Raw genomic sequence first — 26,106 nt, 5'->3', positions numbered from 1 at the left:
ATTTATAACTGCATATGTACTTTTACAAATATTAATTTTGTTGTATATGAATAAAGCAAGTAATTTTTCGTTGTTTCCACTAACAAAGATCGATAAAAAAAAAAAAACGTTTACGCTCGATAGATTTTCAAATTTCGCAAATTACTTTTTGCCGGATTATACGTACATGTATATTCCATCATAATTTTCCAAAGAGTTCGCACAGATTGAAAAATGTGATTATGCTCTATAAATTTTATTAAATTGCGAGACACATTTTTGCATCAAGTTTATATTTACAATGAAAAATGACTTTTTCTACTCAAATTTTTGCGTGAACTTCGTAAGTATGATATATCGTCATAATTACAACAGCGTTAAAGTAATAATCTCAAAATAAATCTCTAAAACATAAATTAAAGAAACGGGAGTAACAACAATCACGAGAAGGCAACGATGAATGGTTCTGGTGGATGCGAAGAACTCGTTGATGCACACGTAATATGCGGACAACAGGCGTATCCCCGGAGAGGCTGATTCGTTATCAGATATTTACCAATAACTTCTCGAACTCTCAGATAATTTATCGTACATACCGCACTTTCTGTATTTACCAATACGCTAAGTGCAGCTGCGAAGTGTGCGTGACTATCAGATGCGCGCGCAACGTGGGTCACTGTATCGATTTGATATTCGTCGTGTTTCTCACACAGAGGATGAACGTATATATTTTTTTTAATTGTGCACGCACATACACCACGTTTGCAACCGGGCACGATACATTAGTCGCGATTAACGTTTTTTTACGTTCAACTGCGACGAAAAGAAAGTGCACCGGCAACGGATGCGTTTTTCGAATTTCGTTTTCTGATACATTGCGAAAGATGAATGGTATGAGAAAGAAGATGCGATCTTTCTTAAACTGTGCTCTCAATAAATGAATAATTTGATAGATAATTAATACGTAATAGCGAAATTCATACGTCAATTTTGTAAGAATGTAAAGCATTCAGAGATAATTCTTGAAATAGCTGAATGGGTATTATTATATTATAGTCAGCTTCACATATGAAATTGACTGCTTGTAAATCGATTTACAGCGTATCAAAGTTATGTCAAATTTAGAAAATATCGTCTTTTCTGAGAGTGAAATAATAAATGTACGGTATCCATTAAAAAGCAATTTAAATAGCAATTTCCGCTGTCAGGTCGCAAAGCGACGTTCAAGCAAAGCGAGACTCGTTGAAGTTTACCGAAAGGTTCGTAAACAGGCAGTAGAAAATATTTTATTTCTCTAGCGATATGTATGCATTACAAATATTTTACAATAATACTGGAGTTTGGCTGTATTCTCTTCTCCTACATAAATATGTACTTCTGTATATATTAAGCATAACACGATTTACAAATAAAATATATATTTAATAAAATATGAATAAAATGAATAAATAAAAATATATTTAATAAAATATTAAACAAAAAAAATCAAATAAATAAAGAAAATAAAATTCTTATAATATCTGACGATATTAGATACATATTTATAACATTATAATATTTTTCTTATATTTATGAAGCGTCTTTTACGAAGAAAATGTGTCACTATTCTAAGATATGTATTACTTTTATTATAATATTTTTATTACAATAATAATTTAAAGATTGCAACATGTCATGAAAAATCATTAAACTGCAGACTTTGTGGCATTAGCACTTTATTCTCTTGGTAATCTTCCGAGAAAGATAAAGCGGATGAATTTTGGTGTTACGTTAGAGCAAACGCTCTCATTTGATAAGAGTACGGTTGCTTGACGAAGAGGAAGAGCGAAATACTTCTATTACTATACATTCGTGAATTTTTCCGATAGAACTACCTGGCGATAAAAATCGATATCAGCCCTAGGACACTCGGCACATGCCGAGCAAACGAACGACAGGACATGCTGTGCATATTTCAGAGCTTCGAGTATATCTCTAACAATGCGACGCGATCTGCTTTTTAATGTGGATCACGTTTACGGTATGGCTTGTTTATCAAAGAATTTGTGCATATAAGAGCATATAAGATCAACTTCAGATCAAAGCCCATAAAACAAATACAATTAAATAATCATAATGCGCTTATGTTTCAGAAAAAATGTTTTATTGTTTTAGGCAAGTTTCCAATCTGCCTTTTTCCCTGACTCCTTTAAAAATTTTTTTCACAATATGCCATATAGAAACATAGTTAATGATATAATACGCTAAATTAATTATGATAAACATAGTGCAAAAAAAGCATATATGTTATATTAACAATTAAAAAATAAAGACAAATTAAATATATAAGCGGTTTAATAAGTAACATTATACGTTAAATCGTACATCTATATCACATGTCTGTTTTACAAAAATGTTTGTGATCGAAGAGACTAACAACGATATAGGAATATATGGATATGCCGACTGCAGTTATTTGTCGCAGTTAGTGGAGGATCGATCGCAATGCTTTTATTTGAAATTTGTGGCCATTGCCTTTTCGTGTAATCGACGCTGTCTCCCACAGAATGACGAATCCATCGTTTCGACTGCACGACGCGGATACTATATATTTTGTATATTATTTACATTGAAGAAATTACATGATATATATTTATGTAAAATAATATATATATATATTTATGTAAACTAAATTCATCGCAAAAATAAAACAAATATCTCTTTGCTATCTATATGAATAATTTACGACAATTTTAATTTTATTTTGTGTCTCGCTGCAACGAAACCGGATGTAAAATGTCGATGTAAAATATAGCACACGGTTTTGTGAATAGAAGAAATATTAGATTGTCACGGAAGATCTGGTTTTGTGAAAATAACCCATAAAACGGACACATTGCAATATTATAGACCGAAGATGAAAGCCGCCGCCGCCGCTGCCGCAATAAAACCTGCGTCTGACGTAATCGTGTATTTGCTGTTTTGCGAAGATTCGCCAATGCGTATACGAAAAGGACATCCTCGAGCTATGTAGGAAACGCTCAAATATTGAACACTGAAAATTCTTGCAACAGAAACTTCCTCGGAAAGGAAGAGCGGTATACCCGATGCGTTTGTGTTTTCGTAGCTCTCGGGCGCCTTTGGCTCCTCGAATATCTTGAAACTTCTTCGAGAGCAACTATAGAGGAAACTCATACGCGTCGCCGTTTCGCAAGAGATGCACTTATACCATTCTCGGTGACTGATTTATGAGGATGATAACCTATACGATTGCGAATTCCGCCAAAGTATTGATAAAATTAGATTTCTTTGAGAGTGTATTATCTATTAACAAAGACGTACGTGTAATATCATATCCTTTCTCAATTATGTATAGGTATATATGAGTATATAGGGATTGGGATGTGTATACAGGGGAAGGAAAGCTGATACTATTAACGATGTGATTATCCCTTTTAACATCAACGTCTACAGTATGTACCGTATTATAGGTCATGAGAATAAAAATGATAAAAACTCGAATTAGATATTTAAAAAGAACGAATACAATCAATTTTTTAGTGAAACTTTATCACAGTTTCTGCTCATAGTTTCTGTTCAAATAGAGATTTTAGTAAAACAGAATTCTATTTGCTCAAGAGCGTAGAACGTGTAGCTAGGTTTTGAAAAAACAGTATTTACAACTGACAATAATAGTTTTTTTTTTCGTTTCTATACTGAGAGTTCTTGCATCAGTTTTGCACACGTATTTTATTCCAGCTATTATATATTCAATATAACAATTGAAAGAATTTGACTGTATTTGTTCCGTTTTATTAGAATCGACCTCAGTCTACCTCGTGGTTTTATAGGTTCTGCGTAACGGGGAAAATGCAATAGAGAAAATCTTCCACTTTTCTTATCCCAGCTATGCAGCTGGATAAAATACAAAGTTTAAAGATAACCGTTCCGGTTTACCCGGAGATAAGCCCACTAGAGAACGAAAATGGTAGCAAGTATGTAACGTACGAATATCTGGAAGTAAAGCATATCTCAAAGGGATGAATTAAGTTCTAGGTGCGCTTTGGCTGGTTGTGAAATAAAAATATATACATCTCGTGGAAATGCTCTGATATAAATATATGTTTAAAGAGTGAGTGATCCAATTCGTCTTATCCTTTTGGATAAGACGAATAGAATATCCCTGCATTCATGTCCACTCAGATCTGGCCGTCCATTGCTGCTATCAAGGATTAAAGATTGGAAAAATATAAGTGCGATTCATTGAACAAAAGAGTGCAGTGATCTGTGGGGAAAAAGACGGCTGAATACCGCAAGACTTATGGATAGGCCAAGCATCGATATTAACCGCGAATTTTCTGATACGCTATTGTTTCCGTAAAAAAGTTCAATTATGAAATTAACACGTAGCTTCAAACGGTCTTACTTCACGCGCTCATGCGTGTAAATCGATATCATGTCACGGATCTCGTATAATATGTACATACTTTGTATTCTTTTCGGTCGGTTCGATGAATTTTATAGAATTAGTTGAAGGGTATTAATTAACTCTGCTGTGATATGGCAATTTGATCAGTCTGGCTGTAGACATTCGAGTATCGAGTTCTATAAAATTTGGAAACAGGCCTACTCTTTGTTTAATCTAATATCATCACTTGTACAGATCAATCGACATTCATATAACAAGTATGTGGCAAGTGCGCGTTAATTGTGGTTTTATCGGTGAATTTCCGCGTGAATATATAACAATACATGTCAATCAATGTGACGTGATCTTTCCGATGTAATATGATATCCTGTATCATATTACGTATAACATACAAATTAATGTTATGATCGCGCTATGTATCCCCGAGATGAGTATTCTCTCGGCATGTAGCTTTGACAATGGTCCGTCGCAGTTTTAATGGCGAACCAACTAGCCGTGTCATCATCAAATATTTGCATACCAGACAATGAATTCGTTATTAAATCACATTAATCAGCATATTAGGTGAAGTAGGTATTAATAACACGCATTTATAGACACATATCTCGTTTGCAACATATCACAATAAATTTTCATTATTCCAACATCATGTTTTCATTACAATTTACAATAAAGGGAAATGTCGCCTTTCATATTATTTAAAACGATTATTTAGAAATAAATATTTAAAAATTCTGAAGATATTCTATACAGATGGCTAATATAATCAATTGTGACATATTAAGTTCTTTGACTTTTGGCAGTTTTATTAATAAATATTGCTAATTAACGTATAACTGTTGTTTTTTGTAATTATGAATTTTAATTTAATCTTTTTAAGCCAAAAAATTAAACTTTTCTTATGAGTAATGTATATGTTTTCAAATACAATTATTTCGATAATGACAGCTGTCTTCTTTTTCTTTTATTAAATTTTAACGATAAATAATTTAATGGAGTCAATGCATGATTACTCACGTAACATTGCATAAAGCACATTTTTTTATGCAAAACACTAGGAAAGAGGTGAAAATGATTATACTAATTAAAGCCGTAAATATATAGAAATAATTTGTCGTAATTGCGTACGTCAGTAATAATCGTTTTGATCTTATTATCGTGCGTGACTACGTAATTACATCTATGATGGGTTTAACCGTAGTAAAATACGTATAGATAATTGATAATGTATATGTTTGTGTGCATGTATATATTGATGTATGTATGTATGTATGTTTATATATGTTTAACAAATACTCGTACACGTTTATGCCATGGAACAGTACAGGAGTTATATCAACTAATTTAAGGTAATTGCCGGAAATTGTTAATCAGGTCTGATTATATAGTAGATAAAATTAAAGTCTGCGGGCTATTAATCTTATCGATTATTTCTTAATGGAAACGATTGCTGTATGTTAATGTTAACAATTCGTTGATTTATTGATCGATTAATATTCATTGATGCGTATATGAAGCCATCAGAATTCGGCCTGACACTGCCAATACTATTTTACATAAAAAAAGAGATCTATTTTAATTATAAGATTTAATCGTTATTTTTGTTATATGTAAAAGTATAAATATATTTACTCATAATGTAAAAAGGCAAGTCAAGAATATTAAGTAATGTATCGAAAGCGTCTAAAATAGTTATTTCAATAGATTGTTCTCGTTAATAATGTGCCGCGTGAAAGGCGTCACTCACATTCTTGAACAGCTGATATTATCAAGTCCTCTATTATCGAATATATCTTAGGTAATGTAATATATAGCATGATATTTTTCGAGACGAGTTCAGCCTGTTCGCGGAGAGAGTACTTTATTACGAGAGTATAACGGAACGTGTCAAAGGTGGTACTAAAGAACCGCACTTTGTTGTATCGTGATATCATAGCATGGGCGGATAGGAGGTGCATCAGCCACTCGAGATGATCTTGACGCGCCCTGCAGGTTTCGAGAATACTTTTACGTGAGATACTGTTTCTTTTGAAAAATGCGAGGGAAGCCGCGTGATGTTAGTCGACTTGGATTCCTGGCATCTGTCAAGGTCAAAAGACGTCTAAAAAGTACAAGGACCGTTCTAGAATAGATCAAACGGTGAATAAATCAAAATAAATATGTAAGTATAATTTACTTAGGTTTAAAGAACCTAGACGAACATTTTTATAACGAGCAAATAATGAAAAATTTACGCAAATTTGAGATTAAATTTTTGTAAAATGTAATTTCACAGAAGGGTTTCATTATCCTTTACAATTGTATTTATAATTTATAACAATCTCGTTACTGTAAACATATAAAGACGAATTATTTGCGGCATAATGAAAGTATTTGAATCAAAATATTCTCTCTGTTTTTATTTATGCATCCAATGGAAGATTGTTTTAATGAATTTTGCTGTTCACCGTCAAACGGATGTTCGCGCAAATCCTGTTTTTGGTTGCAGAACTCAGTTTTGAACTTGTTTGTTCGAGATATTTATTAACGGCTCGTTAGCACGTTATGTGCTTCTCCCGAACTTATTCCGAAATTTCCTGTCGTTGTACACCATGGAACAACTTACTCAAGAGCGCCTCTGGCTTGCGACGCAAATTATGATTTCATTGCCGACAATTCTCGCGTTTCGCGCGCCACATTGGCCGGACAATAATAAATGAACTCTGACATTTCCATTCTCTTCGTCTCTTTCTCTCACTAGTTCTGTCACCCTATATCATCACCGCGCGCCCTTTTTTACTTCGTTCTTGTTCTGTTGCTCGCACTGTAATCACTATCCAACTGCCATATTCGTAACACGGGTGCGACGCAGCACTTGATAAAATTGTAACTAGTGCATCGGCTATGAGATAAAGTTATGCGCTGGTGATGCCTTGGCAATGCATTCAAATTTGCAATGGAACAAATCTTGCGTGTCCATGTTCATTCCTATCTCTGATTTATTAATAACGCATACAGATTTATCGTCGTTACAAATATCAGAGAAATTAAAAGAAACGTAACATTTTCAAAGCTGAGATATAAAAAAATTATGTGATTAAAAATGATATTTGAATTTTAAAGGATTATGATTATATAAGCTTCAAATGTACGTATATTTATATATATAAAAGAATTTGGTACGTATGCACATGGAAGAATAATGCTTGAGCAAAATGCTTTGAGATTTTAAACACAGTAAAGATGAATGAAAAAGATATCTAAAAGAATTAAAAAAGAAAATCAATAAATATTTTTATATCTTGTATAAAAAATATGTTTTATATTTTATATTTAACTTGAGAAGAATTATGTATCAAATAATAATTTTATTGTAATCTTTTATTTAGTAATTCATAAGTAGTGAGGATTTATGGGGCGTCGCTAAATCTATAGTAAATAAAGATAGAAGCAGCTAGTGAATATGAGATGTAAAGAAATCTAATAACATAAAAAGATAAAAAATGTTGCACATCAGATTCGCATTGGCAGTAAATGTGTAACAAGCCTTCTTGTATATTTTCCGGTAGTGGTTGCATAGCTGCAGGAACAATTTAGAGATCGAACAGAGTGGCATTTATGGACTCGTTTCCAGTTTAGGGCCGTGAGAGAGAAGTATACTCGTTGTATCTACTTCAAGCTCTCGTAACACATCCGGCCGAAACAGTGCCGTTCGTGTTATTAGGATCGTTTTACGCGCCGGACGCAAGACAACACGTATAAAGTTCATCGCGCTCGCGAAAAGCAGATAGAGGTATCGCGATACACTACATACAACACGGACGAAGAACGACACGAACGAAGTACTGCCGGTGCGAAGGGACGAGGGTACCGATCTATCGTCGTGTCGTCGTAAAATCTTCTCGACACGCTCGTGTCCCGCATGCGGGATCTGGGCGAGCGCCGCATTAAGACACCGGCGCGGCGGTCGGAGGGCGCTCAGCCGGCTGTGGGGCCGCAAAACAATTAGATTTTCTTCGTAATGGCGTGCTGGCCAGAAACTATTAAGCTAATTCTACGGCGCCGGCATAGCGCTGTGGTGCTGCGCTGCGTGCAGTACGAAGGACGGGCTTTGCGGGTGTTGGTAGAAGGAGATATCACGGGCACAGAGCGTAAACTATGGCCCGGGTATGTGGCGACGGCGGGACGGTGGGAGGAAAGCTTACGGCTGGGCAACAAAGTTAGAATCTGATATGACCCGATCTAATTTTGCGATAGGATGGAAGTTCCGGCAATCATTATCGTGTTATATCGCGAATGGTCGACGGTGCGTAGTTTACCCTTCATTTCATATGGTAACAAATTTGCAACACATATCTAAATTTGTCGTCAACGTGTATCCTATTCCCCGACAGATTGCCCCGTTTTAATTTACTTTTGGTAATTTATGCCATTAGGATTTCCATCTTGATTTACTCAAACCACCACGCTTTTCTCGTATTAAAAGTAAAGTTTACCAAAACACTTTTATTTAATTATTTGTGTAAATTTTATAATTGACATTAAGAAACTGTATCTTCTAAAGAAACATCTGTAAAGAGATTAATTCTTTTTTGCGAAGAGAAATATTTTTAGACCAAGATTGCCTTAAAAATATTATTATTTAATTTTTAAAAATAAAGCTACTTCTAGTAGACTTTCACGTAAACACCGTCCAATCATTTTTCTCTAAAAGTATAAAATATGATTAAAAAATACCTTTCTAGAAAAAGAATCACGAAAAGTATGCATACCACAAATGCTTCAAGAGATTGCGAGAAAATCGTAGGATGTTCGCGTTAGCTAACTCAATTTGTTCATGGCCGATACTAGGATTTGTAACAATTTTAAGAAAACGGCACATTAATGCTTACGCGAGAGAGCTTATAATTAGTAATCAAATAACTGCACATTTGTATTCTTGTCAATTATACCCAGAGGATACAATAGAAAAGTTACAAGTCATAATAGCAGTTACATTATCTAGCATCGCTGAGAAAATTTGTAAAATCTTTCTCTTCTTCTCGTTCCTATCCCGGTAGACCGTGATATATATCGAAGTACTAAGAAAACCTTCTAAATGTGCTCAAATACTTTTCTACCTCGTGCTTCCGCTCGTCTTGGCGCGTTTTATTTTGCACCTCTTGCTTCGTCCGCCTTTACCTAACTTTTGCCGTCTCACCTTGCCTCACCTGGAAAGCCCGCCGGAATTGAATTACAGGTAACGATGATCTGAGAACTAATGGACTTTCCGGAGATGGGATAAGCCGCCGAAGAGGTGAAGCACCCGCACGAAGAGCGTCAGAGGGGGAAAAAAAAGGACCCTTCAAGCACGGAGGCGCGAAATGTTATCGAGCATCGACGAGCGTTCGATCGATTCGCCGTTTCACGGCGTTTCCCCTTCAGGAAACTTTCGTGCCCCCTCCCCCCTTCGCATCCCCATAGCGCGAGGGCGAAAATTGAGTTACGATGTCACCGCTACCCCTCCCGAAAGTCGCTCGATATGGAAACGAGGCGAGACTCGACGCCGACCGCGAAACCTCCGCTACCATTCTCGCGTCTCTTCCCTTTCGGTTGCAGGAGCTGTCTCTGCATCGAGTTCCACGTTCCACGGCCGCGCGGTTCTCCTTCGCTCTAAGAGATAAAGCTCTTTTTCAGGATTTCCCGTGCTCTTTGCACAGGACCGACATCACGTATTGTTTGCTAACCGGCGGTCAGGGGTTGATCCCTTGACGTGAGCCTTGGAGCGGAGAGTGTGTACAAAATCTCAGCGTTTATGCTTTCTCCGGCACGTTTCCGCTAAAACTGCGGCATTTTTCGCGGATATTCAACAGATGGGAACAGCTCGTTTTTGGCGCTAGGCAAAGCCCGGGGGGATTTCTGCGGTCGGATTACGATATCTGGCGGAATAAATGGCTAAATGATATCGCTTGTAGCGTATACTACATTTCTTAAGTCACTTTCTTAAGCCGGGATGTTTCTTTTTCTGAAGACGATTATTATAGACGGAGAATATATTTTCACATTGAAATCACGTAATAGCTGCAGTAACTTAAGAATGGTTAGAAATTTAATAACACAATTTCAATAATATACCATTTTGTATGTACTTGAAAGATAATAGAAGAAAATATTCACCCTTCTTTCGCGCGCGCTACGCGAAGAATGATAATAGTTTATTAATAATACGCGACTTTGATTAATAGAGGTAAGAGGGTACAAGAAAGAGTACCGTAAAAAATAAAGAGCTCACAGAAAGCTCGAAAAGATCGAATTTAAAGAACTGTCTCTTGTTTCTCGCCCAAGATTACTTCCGTTTCAACCCTCTCAATTAATTTGGATTTTAGTTTGGCGACGGTGAAGGATAGCGTTGGGAAATGAGAAACTCAATTATTTTACCGAGAATTCGCATTGTATCTGGTATACGACGCAAACCCCGTGACACCCCCATCGACTTTTCCATCTTAACATCGAGCCAGCACAGTAGACAGCCTTCGTTAGTTCAACGTTAATAGCATTGTGCAAAAACCATTACCGCGTAGTTTTGCGACCGATTTTAAGCGAGAGGATTGAATGAAAGCATAATGCACGGTGCTGTATTCAATGGCGGTTCTATGAACAACAAAGGCTGCGAGGCTGGAAAAGGTGGTGGCGGAGATGGAGGAGAGAGAGTGCACGCACTCGTGCGGCTTTCTCGCCCCGTTGGCTCGGATATTTGACAATTTTGATCCTACATCGTTTAAGCGAACAAATATATCCACGAAAAGTGAAAATCGTGGAAGTTTGGAGAAACGAGAAGGCTGCCGGCTACATGTGGCGAAGAGAAGAGAGACTAGAAATCAAGTTAAGATTTTGAGTAAGTGTAAGAGGAAAAAAGTAGAGAAAGAGGGAGGGAGACGAGCGTGGAACAGAGGCAAAAAAGGAAGAGTGAGGAACGTGGAGTGAACTGGAGAGAAAGATATTACAAACTCAAGCGAGCGCCGACGGTATATACGTGTATACATACCAACGCGACCTCACGTACTGGCAATCGTTGTAGCGTGCTAGATCAGCTGTTTCAACGTTGACATTCCTGATTGGATGCGGTAAAGTGACATCGAAACGCTTGAACGCCATCCGCCCGACAACGATCAAGACCTGTAACAATTTTAAGTCACGATTAAGAGCTTCTGTATTCTTTCGTTTGACTTTATGTTGATGACAACTCATGTTCGTGGCAACATTACGCTTGCTATTTGTACGTAGCTGCATAAAAGAATCAAGTTGAAACTGAACGAAGAAAAGTCACTTCAATTTAAGTGAATGCACAGATGACTATTTACATATATTTCGTAGAAGATACATTCTCAATATCATGTATATCTATAATTATTTTAAATAAATTAAAAATATACAACATTTGATTGTTATATTTGTAATCAGATATAATCACCTGATTTTATATTTGTATATAGCATTTATTTAAAAAATCCATGTTCCTAATATAGATGTATTATAGAATCTAGTAGAAAATTCACATTGTGAGTATTAGTTACCTGTACTTAATTTATATATATAGTTGCTTCGGTATAAAACATTTAATAAAAATCAAATAATGATTAAAATACGATTATACAATTGGCAATATATCGATCAATTAATTAAGCCGCCTCCGGTGAATTAATTTACGAATGTTATTTGTTGCTTAATTAATCACTTGGACGTTTATAATGCCTCGGATATGAGATTAATATCTGAATGCATGATTACATTGATATTGTGATTATACGAGCACGATGGGATGCACAATATGTCGGAAAATCGTGGGAAGAGGGAAGGGTGCTAAGTCAACACATCCCAAACAAATACACATAATTCTCGAGTAAAACGCAGTATTGTTATATCATATAAATCGTAGCTTTGTTCTCTATTTATCTGAAATGCAGAGAGAATATTTGGAAACGGAAGATGTTATCGATAAACTATATTAACTGAAACAGAATCGTTACGTCATTAAATATGTTTCGCGTAAAACGATTTGCCACACTGTTAAATGTAACGGTATCATTAACCGGTTATTAATTATGCACGATTGTGAGAAAAGAATATAATGCCGAAATGTTGACAAAGTTCGAGTAATGATGAACAAAATTAGCTAAACATTAGTCAAATTATTACGGTCGTGATTGTTACATTGAAATAATTGCGTGTTAAATACGGTCTCTTGCATTTAGCGTTTGAATATCATTTAGCGTTTGAATATAACGATACTGTGATCGCATAGGTATATGCACAACTATTATAAAAGCAGATATTGAATAGTGGCAAATATTGATATGTTATTCAAGTATTTACTGATTAGTATAATGAAGGCTATTCTTTCAAAGCATACAACTACAGACTTAAGTCTGCACGGAAAAAAAGAAAATAATAGACTATCTATAAATTTCACTTGTACAGAAGTCAAGCTTACGTTGATACGCGCATTGTATTGTTCATTAAAATTCAATCATAAAAGAATAGTATTATGCACGGTATACGAGATTTTGGTAGACATTGTGTTAACTTGCGATTTGCGTTGCGCGGACATGCACGAAGCGCCGATACCGTTGACCCGCATAGTTACCCGTCTTAAAGATTTATTTGCTCTGTAAATGCAATCCGATGTCCCACACGTCGCGGCCGGGATGATTTATGACGCATCCCTTCGAGTGTCGTGCAGTTCATGCAGTGAAATACAGTTTTCGTGGCTGTGGATAACAGACCAAACGATATACCCCGACCTCTCATCTCTCCCTTCTCTCTTTGAGATGCTCAAAGATCGAACTTGGACGAAAATGCGGAGGAACGGAGAATTTATTGGCAACCGGCTTCAGCGATGCGCTAACAAACAGTGAATTGTCCCGTTCCGTATAAGAGCGGACTTAAGTTAGCGATCTTACAATTCTCCTTATAATGCGGATACGTATTTCGCCGAAATTTCGCCGAACAAAAGTCATAAGAAACTGATTTTTTTTTTTTTGAGCAATTTTAAAATCTGCATGATACAATACATATCGAAACATTCCTCCTATGATACGACAACAATTACACAGTATTTTAACGTGTGTAATTGTATAATGTGCATATTACGCAATTATTTCTCATTCGTTTTAATTTATTAAATCACTCCACGTGCATTCCAAAACGAAAACAATAAAATTATTTGTATCGCAGAAATCGCATTAATCGTTTACGTTTTGAATCACGCTATTCGCCGATAATGCACGCGGAGATTATAGCTCCCCATGATTTCTGATACACCGTCGCATTTCGATGGAGATATCCCGGATACATGTCATTTGGCGCATTCATTTTCTCGCTTAATGCTCGATGTTTGTTGTCGCAATAATTTATGCAAATTACGGATTTCGTTTCGCCTACGCACCTATCGCGCGCGTTATCGCTAACGGCGGTTATTGATGCGCGTGTGATATATTAATATTAATATCGTATATAATAGTGTTATATCCGCGGTGTTATGCCCTGTTATACATATCTGTAGGAATCGCATCGACACGTACGATAGTGTGACATCTTGCATCGTCACGCGGCTCATCGCTGGCGATGAACTCCGTAACAGCGGGACAAGTGATCGCCGTCAACCATTGACAGGTTTGCGTCGACCAGTTAGCGCCGACTGTCGATACCTGTCAATCATTATCCCATACAGTACATGCTCCGGTACCCCTTATCCTGCTACTGTCATGCCTTTACACTCGACGTATATCAGCCCGTAGCAAAGAGGCTGTATTCGGGAATAATTTTCATAGGGAATAATTTTGTTTATTGAGATCTATATAATCGTATGTAACTTTTTATTTTTATATTTTTCTAGTTTTCGTATATTTTTTTCAGCTTTACTTAATGTTACGTTTAATATCAATAAACAATGGTGGTAGCATTCACTCATATTTACAGAGATAATATAAACAAGTAGAGATAAATCGCGGATCGTAAGTAGTATATGCTGCGAATTAGTCCGCCTGTGAAATACGGAAAAAATACCTGACTAGTAATATATGCTTATTTTAAAATTAAATTTAGTTTATATTTTCAAAAGCTATTAATTGTCGAACAATTTTAATGCAATATTTCGTACGTGATTGTTATAATAATGTAATAATTTTATTTCGTGTGAGATATTATTGTACGATTTCGTCATTAAACTACTTTCATTAATTATTAATTTAATAAGGTCACACTTGTTAATCTCAATTTAATATAATTATAAATATATTTATTACAATTTCCAATATATAATCAGAAACCATAAAACTACATTTATTGTGCGAAATAATTGCAAAACAGACATCAGCATATGTATCGAAATATAATTAATACAACAAACATGATATATTGATATAATTTATTTCATTATAATTCATTACGCAACAATCTAAGTTATTTAATGTGAGATAATAGAAATATGTTTATAGCTATTGCCATTTAATTATTCTCTTTAAGTATTTAAATTTAGTCGGAATGATAATCGCAGCCGCTCGATCGATCGTGCGAATAATATATAAGCGCAATAACATCTAAGAAATAAATCGCGAGACTTGTTACCGCACAGAAATTAGTAGAGCATAAAAGTTAATCTCGCTGTTCTTTTTCAGCAGATATAACGGCCGGAGCGTGATTAATACGACTTAAGATGGCCGTTTCTCCGCTCAACGCGATAATCCACGCGGACGTCTGACACGCGTGCGGAATTTATTTCGTTCACCTCTCATACCGAGGAAAAAAAAAAGTTTTATGACTAATATGCGATAATGTGCCATCCAATACATATATATTTTCCCGGAGCCTGATAGAATTGGAGACCCGTCAATACCAGCCGCCGCAGATGCCGAGCCGCCTATGTTGTTCCGCCCGGCACTGCGCGGCAGTAAGCGGCCAAACTTTCCTCCTTAGTTAAAGTATCAATATTTTTAGACGGCGCGGCTTTTTCCCTTATACCTGGAATGTTATTTCTTCGGAGATATTGATTTTCTCCTCATTTCAGCCATTCACTCCCGGCCGCTCGCGGTAAATTTCCTCAAAGGGAATGGGCTTTCAAAAGTATCACAGTGGAGACTAAACAAAAATCCTGCGGCATTATACATGACGTAATTGAATTTTCCTGGAGGAGTTTCGTCATAGAGATGAACGCTTCACATTGTGGCGCACTATTTACTCTGCCCGTTTACACATATACTAGCGCTCGTATTTTTGGCGGAAGATTATTATTAGTGGTGTTATTATATGCTTTATTATATGGATATTATTGCACGCATTATTATTGGCAATATTTTGCAGCAATCATTACATCATTTAATAATTCCAAAATTTAATATAACAATTGCAGATTAGAATCAATTTCAATTTCAAAGCAATCTTGCTCTGATCTGAAAGTCATTCACAAATTGAGCATTACAACTTAACGATATTTGTAGATACACACATTTATATAATGGAAACAATTGAATAAAATAATGTTATATTATATACTAAAAAATAATTGTGACAAATTGAAATTTTTTCCTTTCTATGCGAGTCAAAAATTGCAACAAAAATATATTGCTTGAACCTCAGATTGAGGATGCAATCATGTTAAATTTCTTGTAAGCAGCACTTGTAAAAGTTGCACAGGTAATAAATATTACTTTACATGTTTTATCTAAAAAGTTTTATCTACAATATGCACGAAATTTTTTGCGTAAGCTTCCAACATGCAAATTACAAAATGCAAGTTACAAGTTCTTTTTTAGACAAAATTTCTGAATTAACATTAATTATATTTTGCAGTACTTAGCCATTTGCGGTTAATAGTTATAACGTTGCAGCAGTTTCCAGAAATATTTCTCTTTTGGACTGAAATAACATTTTTATAATAGACGGAAATTAAAATTTGTATGTTTATAAAGAGAACAAATAATGTTAATATCTTTCTATATTGATTTTGTTTCGTAAAACAAACCTTTTTCTTTTAATTTCTTACAGTCAATATCAAATGTATGATAAAGATAGATTTTTAATGAGTTATCTTTGATGACGTTTATTTTCCAATTAATGCGTGGCACGGCGACTTGGGCACGAGAAAAGGGGATGGTACGAAGAGGGAGACAGACAGGCCGACGATTTACAGCTTTCGCCGAGCAAAACAAGCCGGGATGGAAGTTCCTTGGCCGCTGGTATGCGCCGGAAGTAAACCAATTAACCGGTTGCAAGTTTCGCGGAAAATCTGAAACTTAACTCCCGCGATGCTTCTTTCGCCAAATCGTAATCCGGCATTTTGCCCCGCGATGCGCGGCGTTCGTACAGCGTGGCAGAAAGAAGAATACTATCTTGCGGGGGCGAGATAGGGTACTGTCGACATTCGGGCGTCGTCGACGGACGTCGTCGTTGTAGAGGACGGCGTCGACGTCGGCAACAACAACGACGACGACGACGACGATGATGACGATGACGCCAAGGACGACGAAGACGACGAAGACGATGCCGACCCCGACGCCGACGCCGACGACGGCGACGAGGAGAACGAGGGCGATTCGAGTGCCTGCAAGCGAATTACGTTGCGCGGCCGAACAAAAACAGCAAATCCGGTAATCTTGTTTCAGACTCGCCGGCGAACTGCTGCGAGTCGTAAGGAGAGCAAACGTTCTACTACTTCTAATTAATTTCTGTTTGCGTGGTAGTGGCTGGATGGAGGAGGACAACTATCAACGGAGATACGAAATGTCGGAGGGAGGAAGCGAGACGGTCAGATAGCTAGATGGAAGCGCGGAGGTGGCGGGACTGCGGGATTGACATTCACTGAGCGCGTTTTTATGGGTCCTCGTTAAGACTTCTAACGTGAATTGTCGTCTGCGAAGACCGACGCAAGATTCGAGGCACCCTGTTTTGATGGCCGGCGCTTTACAATGTTACGAGGACTCCGTGAAAATTACCTGTAATCCGATTTAGTTGTGGTAAATGATATATTAGCGACTTAACAATTGTGTGTAATTTAGTAATGTATATAACATATTGTGAGAAATATATCTTTTATAAAATCTTTCAGACTTTCACAATTTTCTTTATATCTTTAAATAAAAATAAAATAAAAGAAATAATTTTTATATAACGTTCAACTTAAAATTTCTTTTTCACGTTTTCTTATATAATGAAGTGTAAGATAAGCAATTTAATATTTTATTAAATAGGCTAAAATATGCATATCTTTTAGTACGCACTGACGTTAATATAATGTCTGCTATCACGTGCGTGCAATTTACTCATTTAATTTTTGCATTGCTTTTGAGTAGTTCAAGAGCGTAGTTCAAGTCGTTTTTATTATTATACAGTATGCATGTATTAAAAAAACCGTACGATCAACGCAAAGCATCGCACATGTCGATTTTTATGGATTAAAAGTTAAAATTGTGCAATTAAAGCTTATTTCTCGCACCTCGTAATACAGATTGTCGTTTTAAGACAACGTTCACAAAATTGAAGATACAAAAGTTTCACCCTAAGCATTAGAATTTCTTTCCAAAAGATTTCCCGCGATGAATAGATGCTGGACAGTATGTACACTCTCCTTGTAGCTTCCGTCCAATATCGTGAATAATGCAACGGACCTGGGTCAATTCGGCAGCATCGAGAGATAGGTGATCTGTGTCTGAGGAGTCCTACGACGGAAGTTACCGTGAGAGAGAAAATGCGATGCAGCTGTGATTTTCAGACAACCTTGCAACCTTGATTGTATGATTTTATGTAATCGCTCTGAGATCATTTGTACAATTTACAAATGGGATAAATGGGATAAATGGGATGACACGTTAATTTAATAAAATTATATAGCTCTCGTTTTTAATGATTTAGTTATAATTATATATAAACAAATATTTGTCATACTTATGCAATTTGATTATGCTAATAGCATAGGCTATTGGTGATTATATCAATCGGTAATCTTGGCATTTAAAAGATAATGCTAGCTAGCTTTATCATTAAATAATCATTGCGTTAGTCCATATTTATCCAAAAGAAATCCCATTTTTGTTATATAATTATTTATGTGTGTGTATATGTATATTTAAAAAAAATGCAAAATAGAGAAAATATATCGTTTTTATATATCTTTTTAAAATGTTTATATATATATAGAAATATAGATTTTTATTTGCTTTAAATAATTATTAAAAACCTTTTAGCAAATATTTGACAATATTTTATAAATTCATTCGTTCAAACACATCCAAAATCTGTGGTTTCAATCTTTGATTTTTTTACGGCACATATTTCTCAGTATGCGAAATTGTACGATGAATTATTACAGATTTATTTCTCGCAACGGGCGGATATCGGCGGATATTTTACGAAGAAAATCGAGATACAACGCCCAAGCGGGACACACGCGCGCGCTCGCACTGTGGACTATTGTTAATTTATCAAGCTACGTACTGTCGTGCGCGATATGTACACATTTCGCTTTCTCGCTCTCCGTGCAAACGAAGGTGTGTGAATTAACAAGCAGTGATTTGAATATCTACACCGATGTGCACCGTCGCGTTTTGTGTCATTCACGTATATATATCGTTCATACAATTAGATAAGTGCGTTTGCAACAAAAGCGGAAGCGGAACAATACTATGTCCGAGCGAATTCGCGGGCGAGGCACGGATTCGGCTGTTTAAATGTTTGGCTTCTGATTTTCTAGAGAACATTCTGCGCGAATATTTCACTTTCAAGAGAGAGTCGGTTATAGTTGATACTTTTTTAAATCATTCTACGCTACGCCCGGGGTGTTATAATAGCCAGGATTGGCGGGTAAATTTACAAAAGAATATTAAGCGTCAGAGAGTCAAGTACGGAAGTTCGATAAGAGCCAGCACGGCCTTGGCTAAACCTTGTCACCTTTTAACTTTCACGTACGCAAACGCGGAATTACTCGGAAACGTTATAGAAAATTCGATATCGTCTGGCGAAGCAAAAGAAAACTTCAGATATAGACCATAGCTACTATTCCATAAATACGTAAGCGGTGAAAACACGTTGCAAAGGAGTTGCAAGGATGGTATGTAAAAATAATGTTTGTGCTAAAAGAAAAATATCGATTTTGATATGCACACGACATAGTGCGTATTTTAGAATTTAATAGTTATTTCAATTTTATCCTACGAAGTAAAAAATATTTTTCTATCATATAGAGTTTTGTTATATTGATAAGAATTCTGTTTATCAAATTACAAACTAAATAAAGTTGTACTAAAATAATTTTTGAACTCTGCTAGAAAAATGTTATCGAAAAATGTATTAATAGATAGATATAATAAATCAAGGAATATATAAACGTGTGTTATTTTTTAGAAAAAAATTAGTTATTAAATCAATTTCATTGGTAAATTCCAGTTAAATTCGATAATGTATTTTCACGATCAGTCTTCCATTACCAGCATCTAACAATTGTGAAATATTGTGTTTACGTCACACGTATAAGTTATGATGGGTTTGAAACTTTGCATGACGAGCAGAATCGTGAAAGTTATAATCAATGCCGCAGCGGTCTTCTTTACAATCCGCATCTTTATACATACTGTATTCCTAGCAATTTACTAGCGCACCGCCGTAATGAGGTCATGAAGTGTACGAGAGCTACACTCGCATAAAACTGCCTTCCTGAGAAAAGTCATAGATTTCGTACAGACGGTTACACACACATGATGAAACGCAGGCATCGGATCAATACTATTGGAATGCTCCGTAAATGTCACTGAAACTTTGAGACAGAAAGTAATGTGATATTTTATTCTTGCGTTTGGTTTTTGCTTACAAAACATGTCTCTAATCTCTATACGTGAAAATTTGAGATTGAAAAGGATTTCTTTCTTATGTGACAGTCACGACAGTACGTTTTACTTATCTTTATTTTCACTTCTGTATGATAAATGTTTGAAAAATACAGAGAGCAAAAATAAGAATTGATAAATAAGAGCGCAATTATATTATTTTATTATATTATACTGTTATATTACTTTAAAACAATGCGTGTTCTGTAACAGATAAGTTTTGAGTTGATACTTGAGAATTCACTCGTACTAATACAATTATTTTGTCAGAGAGTGCGCGAAAGTATTTTTGTTTCATAAAAAAATTGCTTTCCAGAGCATGCATAATCACCTGCAGTATACACGATATAGTATAAAGCTGCCCTTAATGGCAAATTTATGAAGCATTCTCTTAATTAGTCATTAAATTTTTATTATAAGTTTATAGTAATTTTTTTATGGTTCTCAACACGAGCTACATCATGGATTGAATTCAATATAGGATATGTCGAATGTGTTGAGTGTTGAGTGCATTACTCTTGGGAACACACCCATTTTCCAAGACATAATTAATAGGCAAGTTAGCTTAAGTAGATCCTGGGTTAAAAGACAACACATCCATTAACCATAGTCTCCGGGATATCCTATTCTTCGATACTCTCTGAGGGGAAATTTTAAGGAAAGTTTACAGTATTTTATACACTTAGTGCTTATATTACCCCTCATTAGTCTCGATTCTACATTTTATTGATTCTACAATTAAAAAATTATATAAAATCAATGTGCTTGTGGTGTGTTGTTTTGTAAAAAAATAAAAAAATTGTTTCTATAAAAGAAATTACGTCATTATCTTAGCGCATCATATATTCAATGCGTTACCTAAACTTAGATTTGTACGTAATAGAATTTTTTGTTGTATTCAACGTTACGAAGAATGCGCTAGGCAAGAGAGGCCGCGTGCATTCACTGTTTTCTCGCGGGAAAATTATGCAAGTAGTACGCGTTATTGCCTTTTAATACAGGGCTATTAATTTGCGCTCTACGGTCATTAGCCACGTTCCACGGCGGTGTATTAACTTCAGACGTTCTTGATACATGCACGTCGTACCAGACGTGATGAAAGACGTGCAATCTGCTGCCGCACTAATGTTGCTGTCAGATGCCCAGGTGTTGCTTGACCCGTGTAAATCGATCTCAGCCTAAATTGCATCGTTAACCACTCTATCGCGCGACTGCGTCTCGCATCACAGTTCATTTCGCTCGATTTGTTGGCACGACATTATAGTTTGGAGATTGTCCCTCCTCTGATCATTCTGCTAATATAGGTCTTATTCCATCGTTAATATAGGTCCAACTCCTTCGACATGATGAATAAATAGCTGCGACACGATGCGCGAATACAGTCAGATTTCTATTTGAATTAATTTCTAAATTATTTTGTAAAACAATTTTTTGAAATACGATTCCTACACACATTTAGAGATTACATATGCATATTGATGTTTAAGAAGATAATTTTCAGGTTTAATGGAATCTGACTTATAAATTCGTACGGTATAAGTTCTGTATTATCTATTTATTATTTCACTAGAAATCTTGGTATTTATCTGCTCAGTAACTGCTTGTCATGCGTCCCTCATTATACGGCTTCAACGAGGAGAATGCTCTTACCAGGGCGTCGGATGCATCAAAGTTTGTCAGAACCGATACACGTTGATCCGGAATTGATTATGGAAAATTGGATATTACGCCGATATTAGACTGTTACCTGAGTTTAGGCAAGAGTAATTACTGATCATCGACGATGCGCAGTTATCGCCTACCGTTCGCACGCCTATGCGTGGGTGCACGTGACGCATTTGCATAACCGCACTGTGGTAGGGATCGCACAAAAACTCCTGCTGGAAAATCCGTTTTTTTGTTAAATCAGTAGCTGTTCGCTCTCAGTTGGCACGGTTTCGCCCTACCTTTCTCCCTTTATGGGGCAATCGAAACGAATTATCGCACAAACTTTCAATTGGAAATTTAAACCGGTTACTCACTGGCTTCAGCTTCCCAATTCTGATCGCAGATTGAGATCGTAAACTCGAGATAATTGGAAGGTTAAATAGTACTTGAAAAAACGGATAAATTGCCAATTTCTCCGAATCTCTAGTGGACTATCGCGATTCAAAGAAATGTCGACGAATTGCCTTAATTACCTAATGTAAGTCAAGCTCTAACTTTTAAGTTCTTCTGTAAATTTATACAAATATGCAAATATGTAATAATGTATTCTTTACTGTGAAGAATGACAAGACAGGATTAAAAGTTATACAAACTTATTTTTCTTTACATTGGAAAAAAGAAATTGTTTCTTCAAATTGAACAAAATTAATTAAAATTTATTACAATAACAGTTTTGTGATAAAATTATATAAATTAATATTTACGTACGCTTTGGAACTTAAATATAAATTAATGTCATGAATTAATGACATTATAAATCTCTCTCTCTCTCTCTCTCTCTCTCTCTCTCTCTCTCTCTCATAATAAAATAGATTTATAATTAAGCATAAATTTGAATAAAATAAAATGACAAAATGTAGGTATATCTAAAATTATATATGAATTCTAGATTAAAATTAATCAAAATTCTATAAATATCAATTCGTACTTCATTTAACCTTTTTGGAATGTAATTTGGTTTCGGTTGTAATTAATTTGCGTAACTGTAAATAATGTATGATTGACATGTATAATAATCACAATGTTGATATATATTATCGGAGTTAATAAATATATATTAGTTGTTATTGTCATATTTAACATTATCTTTACAATCCCCATAAAATCTTATACGTAAAATTGTGCATTTACTGTATCTCTCTCTCTCTCTCTCTCTCTCTCTCTCTCTCTCTCTCTTCGATTCTATATCAGTCGTAGCAATTGTCGAAAATCATACTTCTACACCAAGTGGCAATACATCGATATTTTGGATTGCAGCATGCACTCGGAATTACAAAAGCAATGCGAAATACATACCTACATATATACATACTCGAATACATATTGTATATGTTTGTATATTGATGGTTATTCACCGCCCAGCATTTCGTGTCCGGGCAAATGTTATTTGGAAATCTGCGTTAAATTTGGCCATACTGAATCATGCTTTCCGCTTCGGTAAGCTTTCAACGATACTGGGTTTCGTTCTCGCGTCTTCCGACAGCGACGAATATCACGGGCGTTGCCCCGTGCCCCATCTTTCTTAACCGGGTATACCATTGAATCAACGACGTATCCGGTATCATCTGGCGCAACGAAATAGCTTCTATGAAAATGGTCCCTCGCGTCCCACCTATTCCGGAAAAAGGGGCTCATTCTATTATACGAAGTAACGAACGATCGGAAAATGGATGGCTATTGACAACGAGTTAGAAACGCTCGTGAGATTTGGTACTGCGCTGTTTTTCCTTACAACTATTGGTATTTCATCTTGCAACCGGTATATCCTTTTACCGGTAAAGGCTCGCACGTATCACGTACTGCATGGTAGTAAAAGATTCAGGCAGAATCCTATTTTTCGAGAGTCCTAACTCTCTTTCTCTCTCCACCCTCTTACCAGGCGTTACTCGCCGATATACTAGAATGTTTCGATACTTGATTTAGTCACGTTTCGCGATTCCAGTTTCTAAAGGCACATCCGCGTCCATCGTGAGTTAAGATACGCGGGGGTTTTCATCGTTGAGAAAATAGAAAGATTTCACTGAGCGAAATAAAGGTATTGCGGCACACACACGGAAATCAGTTAAGACGGGACACGACGTGAAAGGGGGATAGAGGGAGAAAGAAAAACGAAAGAGAAGAAGTCGAAGAACGTAAAACAGGAAGAGCGGAGACGAATGCAGAAACGAGCACCGGAGTCAGTGCTATTTGCGTTTATACGCGGTCTTCGCGGCTACTCGGCGTTTTACATATATATATATATATATATATATATATATATATATATATGTCCCCTTCTCTGCCAGCTTCCTTTTGTTTACTTCTTTTCCTTCTCCCGCATGTCAATCTTTCTTGCTTCCTTTTCCTCGCTTTTCCATTCCCCGCGTCTTCGGCACCACTCTCCATCGTGCCGCATGTTCGTGCCGACTATGCTTTATCATCCCGCAATTATTTCGCATACATGCCACACCCCTTCAGTCTCTCCTCTGCCACCCTCTGTCATCCCACCGACTCTCACACCCTATACCCCTTCCCTCTCACGGCACTATCACGCGGCCTTCTGTAAAATATACGTTTGTAGGCGGGCCGGCGATGTGGCGGCCGGTTATTTATTTTTCCAGTAACTGTAATTTTTCAAACACGTACTGCCCGCTGGATAAATGTGCCAGCCTGTTTTTGACGCGCTGAAAAATACGCTGTCGGATCCGACGGCATTTCTCGAGATCTCTCGGTGGTTAGAAGGATGATAAAGATCTAGACGGAGAATTGATTTTCTTCATTGTTGTTCAGTGCTACGTGGTTGTAACGTTTTGTGTTCTATATTCCTTTTTAATGAGTGTGCTATTTATCTTCAGATAATTTATAATAGAGAATCTTATGACGCTTGATGCGCTGAAATGTTTACATCTTCTAGATAAGAATAAATCTTATGTTAGAAGAACAAGAATCATATATCTTAAAAAATATATTTAATAAAGTACAAAATATATTCACTGATGTGTACTAATACATATTCTTTTAAGGTATTATTTACCTTTTTTTATAAGTAAATAATAAAATAATGCTTCTTTTTTGCTTTGTTAAAATGTTTGATTACTTTGTCATAATCCACAGTTGCGTATTCAAAAGATAACATATATTTCAAAGAATATCACTGATCGAAAAAAAGCTATCCGCAAATTGGAGAGGCCATCGCGGCGCCAGGTTCTCGTCAATAGTTGCGCACCTGTCGCTTCATTTGAAAGTAGCGTGAAATCCCTTTGAATTTCGCACCTGTGCGACAGATATCAATCCCGTCGTTCTTTCGCTTCTGTTCCCTTTGTCGCGCAGAAACCCTCGGGACGCCGTATTAATTTCGTGATCAATAGAGAGAGCGAACGAGAGCGAAGAAAAGCCATAGTACCGATGATTGAAGGAGTTATTAAAATGAGCGATATATCCTCTGTCTTGCGTAAGTTCCAGAATCTCGACTAACTAGCTCATATTTCTTTGATGCAGATACTCGGGCCTTGTGATTGGTTTATAGCTTCCAATTTGAATATTAATCAATTCTTACTGTGAGGTCGCGGATAAAATGTTTGATCGGGGAAAAAAAATGTGTTTGCCACTCTCTGAAGCGCATAATGTTAATTATTCTGCGGCTTATGAAATGTCTCGCATATAGAGAGGCAAATTACTGTCATAGATACACTGATCTTAAACCACGCGATCGTAATACCTCATTGAGTTGACAATTAATCATGAATTAATCAGTTTATCATGAAAATACACGTGCAGCTATACGCTAATCGATACGCTGCCCATCAGAAATACAAGTGAAAGATATCCTACATTTCGTACGTAAATACGAGCGAGTAGAAAAAAAAGTATACGTTTGTTCGTGAGAGGTATCTGTATGTTTCCGCATGGAATTATTAAAGCTGAAACCGTATCGCTGTAGCCGGTCCTCACAGCTTGCATCTTGCAAGGGGATCCGATACTGATACGTAGGTACACATGGTACGATATATATCGAGATTACGGGCGATACATCGGCGTCGACAACGTCAGGCCGTCCTCGGATATATTGGAGTCATGTTGCCGATGAAGAAAGGATCCAGATATGCCGTTTCTAGTTGAGTAGGCACAATTTCAATAATATCATCTTGGCGGACTGCATATATCTCTTCGACGGTCGATCGTCCGTGATATAGAGCTTCCGGG

The 26,106-nt window shown here is 36.3% G+C and overlaps 1 long non-coding RNA gene across 1 annotated transcript in view; it reads right to left on the bottom strand.

The window, feature by feature from the left end:
- Window positions 1-11,397: 11,397 nt before the first annotated feature.
- Window positions 11,398-26,106, bottom strand: part of LOC139823444 (uncharacterized) — a 116,009-nt gene continuing 101,300 nt past the window's right edge. The window contains exon 5 of the long non-coding RNA XR_011734770.1: window positions 11,398-11,521. This is a non-coding gene — a long non-coding RNA (uncharacterized lncRNA). The remainder of the gene's footprint in view (window positions 11,522-26,106) is intronic.

The sequence above is a fragment of the Temnothorax longispinosus genome, chromosome 12, assembly GCF_030848805.1.
Source record: "Temnothorax longispinosus isolate EJ_2023e chromosome 12, Tlon_JGU_v1, whole genome shotgun sequence".
In the NCBI taxonomy this organism is placed as follows: domain Eukaryota; kingdom Metazoa; phylum Arthropoda; class Insecta; order Hymenoptera; family Formicidae; genus Temnothorax; species Temnothorax longispinosus.
This window is presented reverse-complemented; position numbering and strand designations above follow the sequence as displayed.